The sequence below is a fragment of the Protopterus annectens genome, chromosome 4.part0 (assembly GCF_019279795.1).
Source record: "Protopterus annectens isolate FY-2018-M chromosome 4.part0, PAN1.0, whole genome shotgun sequence".
Taxonomy (NCBI): domain Eukaryota; kingdom Metazoa; phylum Chordata; order Ceratodontiformes; family Protopteridae; genus Protopterus; species Protopterus annectens.
Window position 1 is genome coordinate 1,707,908,311 of NC_056733.1, and position 4,884 is coordinate 1,707,913,194.

General features: G+C 40.0%; 1 pseudogene; it reads right to left on the reverse strand.

The window, feature by feature from the left end:
• Positions 1–3,609: 3,609 nt before the first annotated feature.
• LOC122800479 lies at positions 3,610–4,263 on the reverse strand (annotated as a pseudogene).
• Positions 4,264–4,884: the final 621 nt, after the last annotated feature.

Sequence of the window (4,884 nt, forward strand, 5' to 3'; positions counted from 1 at the left end):
TTAAGCTTGATTCAGCTATGATTGGTGTCTTATTGAGAGACTGGATAGTGAAGGAAGTCTTAATGTGGTTAGCTGTTTTATGGAGGAAGAGTAGGAGTTTTTTTTTTTAGGGTTTAGGATGAGTTGGTTGTTGGAGAGCCATGTTTCTACTGAGTTAAAGGATAACTGGGTAGCTGTTAAGAGTTCTGAGTGAGAGTTAGTTGTAGTTATAACTGTAGAGTCATCAGCATATTGTATACTAGAGGAGTGTGGGCAGGAGGTATAGAGCAAGTTTGTGAATATGTTGAAAAGTAATGGCCCTAAAATGGATCCTTGAGGGACTCCCATTTGTATTTGTAGTGGAGTTGATAGAGCAGTATCCCATTTTACAGATTGGAATCTATCTCTTAGATAGCTTTCAAACCATGCCACTGTATCAGGAGAGAAATTGAGGTTGGATAGTTTGTTTAGTAGTAGAGAGTGAGAGACAGTATTGAAGGCCTTAGAGAGGTCAGGGAAGAGACAGGAGATAAGTTTACTGTCAACTCTGGCCAAGGAAATAGTATTAAGAAAGGATAGGAGTGTTGTATAGGTACTATGCTTTGGTCGAAAACCATGTTGAGTAGGTGTAAGTAGGTTTTTCTGTGAGAGATGATCCATGACTTCAGTATGAATGTACTTTTCAAGAACTTTAGATAGAGGGGAGAGGATGGCAATAGGTCTAAAGTTATAGATTTCAGTGGAGTTACCTCCTTTGTGGATAGGTATGGTACAGAAGTGTTTCCAGATGCAAGGTACTTTAGATTCTAAAATGGAGCAGTTTATGAGGATAGAGATAGGATAGGCAAGTGAGTGTGCAGCTGACTGGAGAAAGTAGGGTGGGATGTTATCTGCAGATACAGAGCAGGGTTTAAGTTTGGAGAGTAATGTACGGATGTGGGTTGTGGGGATGGGCTTGAGAGAAAAGATTTTAGGAGTTGTTGTAGAAGGGAAATCTGTGTTTGTGGGGTTCTTTGTGTTGGAGCTATTTGAGTTAAAGAGATTGGATATTGATTCAACAAAGTAAGTGTTGAAGGTGTTTCCTGTGTCTACTGGTGTCTTTTCTGGGGTAGGGTTGGGTGAGGTAGGGTTTCCCGGATGGAGCATTTGATTGATTGTTTGCCAGAATTTTTCTGGGGTCTGATTTTAGTGCTGAAGGGGGGTTATAGTAAAATTTTTTTTGTCTTTGTTGATTAGTCTTTTGACCAGATTTATTTGTTCTTTGTATCTTTGTAGATCATACAGATTTTTTGTTTGAAGCCATTTTTTCCAGGACTTATCTCTAGACTTCATGAGAATTCTTGTGTTTTTTGTTAGCCAAGGAGATATTTTAGCTTTTGTCCTGATTTTATGAGGTGGGGCTAGTGAGTTAACAATATCCAGAAAAGTAGAGTTGAAAGCAATTACAGCTTCATCTAGGGGGAGCTGGGTGAGGAAGTCCCAGCATACTCTAGATATTAGAGTGTTAAAAGTTTCCCAGTTAAAATTGGAGAGATTATGCCTGGTAAAAATTTTGTGTGGTTTTGGGAGGTGACTAGTATATCTTAGCACTTTTATAGGTGTTTTGTCACTCAGGGAATCAGGAAGAGTTTCAGGATTGTGATATTTGGATGGAGCTGAGACAAGTATCCAATCTATGAAGGTATTTGTAATGTGGGTGTTGTTAGAGTGTGTTGGCGTAGTAATTAGCTGGGTAAATCAATATAGATTAATATTGTGCATGGATCCAGGGTTACTAAGGGCTAGCCAATTGATGTTCATGTCACCAAGGAGGATTATTTCATTTGGGATATTCAGGGAAAAATAGGAGAGAATGTTTTCCAGTATTGGAATATTATCACCTGGTGGAATGTAGGTGGCTACTATAGTGATTGTAGTGTAATTGTTTAGTTTAGGGTTAACTGCCAGTATTTCTGCTGGGGAGAAAGATGGCTTTGGATTTGTGATGAGAGAAATAGTGAGATTACTAGAATAGACTATGGCAACTCCCCCACCCTCTTTGTTCATTCGGTCTAGGCGAATCATGTTATAGCCAGTGGGGAGGATATCTTTATCTAGGTTGTGTGGTTTAAGCCAGGTTTCTGTTACCGCACTGACATCAGGGGTATGATTTGCTATCCAAGCATGGAACTGACTAAGTTTGTTGAGAATGCTTCTGGTATTAATAGAATAGTAAGAGATTTGTTTTAGGGGAGTAGTTAGAGGAGCTGAGGTGGGAAGGATGTTTGGACTAGAGGTAAGGTTTGGACCTGTGTTTGGATGAATATCACCCGCTATAAGTATAGTGGTGGGGAAACCTTTAGATTTTGGTATGAGTGGGTAGTATCTAATACGCTTTGTCTTGTTTTTTGTAGTTAGGGAGTAAGAAGGGGGTATTTTTATTTTAGGGACTAGAATGTTTAAAGGTAGGAAAGAGGGAGAGATGATGAAGTCAATTTTTGAGTTAGGTTGATCATTTGGGAGTGGGTTGGTGGGGTGTTTATGGAAGGAGGGTAATGGTGCATGGGGTGCAGTGAGATGATGTAAGAAGATTAGTTGAAGTAGTAGAAGGTTGGTGAGCATTAATGTATACATAGTGGGAAATCAGATATAGGAAAGAGTATAGAATGGAGTTTGATTGAGGAAAGGGGGAAAAGTAGGTGTGGTGGAAGTGAGAAGGGGTAGAGGTAGGTTTAGGAGGTGGCTGCGTACAAGAGGTTGGTACATATAGGGTTTAGTTAATGAATGAGGTGGGAGAGGGTGAGAGTTGGGAAGGAGAAAGTATGATAGTAGGATGGTGTGGTGCAGGAGTGGGAGTGGTCTAAAAAACCTGAGGGAGATCTGACTGGTAGTTGTATGAGGGTGTGTGTGCGTATTTCTGCAATAAGTATAGGAGCACTGGGGGCAGGTGGAATTTGGGGGCAGGGAGGGGAGCGGAGTGAGCCCATAGGGCAAATGGAGTGGGATACAGCAAGTGAAGAAAGTGCAGCAGAAAAAGTATCAGAAAAAGTATCAGCAGCTGAAGTACAATACTATAGTAAGTGGGTAATGTAATGAAAAACTGTTAAGGGGGAAAAGCTTTGTTAGCAGGCTGGAAATATGTCCGTGTTTTAGCAAGGGGGGAGAGGCTGTATAACATTTAAGGAGATAGAGAGTATGAATTAGAAAAAGAGTTTAGCCAGATTTAGGAACTAAACCTCAGGAGAATAGTGTAGTACTAGCTATTGTGTTGGTAGGTGCTGCCACCAAGTGGCATAAGAAAGGATAGCAAGCAGAAGTGTTAAGTAAGTCTTTGAAGTAAAATGATTATTCAGGGTTTAGAGACTGGAGGGGGAGAGAGTAGCAAGCGGCCTGCGGCAGGCTGCTAAAGACACACACTCAGTAGGGCAGACAAGCACAATATGGGTATTAGGAAGTAGTTCAATTAGCTAGTCTGTAGGTAGTTTCCTTTGGCTACATACATTCACAATAATTGTACTGGGCAGTCCTCACAGTAGCAGCATTCAAGGTGACCCCGGGTAGCAGGCAGGTTCAGGGAGTCTTCTGGGTTAAGCAGGAGGTAGTTCTTTTAATTATATTGGCAGGGAAGAAGTATCTGGAGTGGATTACTGAACTTGGCCTCCACTTCAGTTACTGCCTTCTAGTACTGCTCAGTGTTCAGTTTGTAAAGTTCAACACTCCTCTCTTCCAGTCTATTAAGCTGCTCCTTGCAGTAGGCATCCTTCCTCTTCAGCTCTTTTTCCTTCTCTTCTAACAGACGAGCAAAGCTCTTTGCCTTTAGATGGTCTTCTTCACTGGATGTTCTTTCCCTTAGCAGAGCTTTAGCAAACTGATCATTTGATGCTGCCTTCTCCTGCTCTAATACTTTATCAGTCTCTTCTTGGATATACTTCTTGTCATTTTGCAGCCTTTGATGCAGTTCTAAGTTTCTCCTGGCTCTCTCAAGTTCCAGCTTTTCAGTGATTTTTCTTTTCAGTTCTTTTTCATTAACTGCAGATGTAGCAGGAGAACTGGAATCAGGGCTTGCTGGTTGCTTTGGTAGCACCGACTGAGGTTTTGCTGCAGGTGATGTAGGATCCCGCATATGACCAATTACATTTTCAGACAATATCTGTATACTGTACAAAGTTTCCAAAAAGTGAAAGCAGAGCACGGTACTGGCACTACTCAGAGTTAGGACTCACCCTTAATGCCCTTCACCACTGTGATGTTATCATTTTAATCCGCTTCAAAAGTGACACGACGAGTACCAGCGCTGCCACCCATCAGGACCACCAAAATGTAAGATTTAAACCTTTCCTAATGTTTAAAAAACATAAGCAAACCACTTTTTACTCTTTCTACTTGCCAGGACCTATACAGGGCAAGCAGCAAGGAGAAACCACTTGGAGCCGGACAAGCTATGGTTGAATAAAACTGTTTTTGATATTTGCAGTTGTACATCTTTGAGAGATTTCCAGTATTATTTGTTTTGCTAATTATACAATTAAGCATATGTTTTCATATTTCTGTAAATATCTCAATAAACATGCACATTTAGAGACATTTCTTGTTGTCATATGAAAGCTTATGGCTGGTTAACAAAGGTGTTCTAAATATATATGTCTAGGTTGTACTGTTTTCAAGACATAAACATTTATTTGTGAAACTTTACAAAAATATAATTTAGGGTTTGTGTGCATTATAATATATTACACTATTTATAGAAAAGACTATGAATGCACCAACTATTATCATTGTGAAGAATACTTCTTACTGATAACATTGCTATTTGTACAGTTTCAATAGCTTTTATTGTTCACAAAATATTTATTTATCTTATGATTTTTAAGTTCATTCTCACAAAATGGTCTGGAATGCAAAATGTGTGCAGGTGGCTAGAGGTGT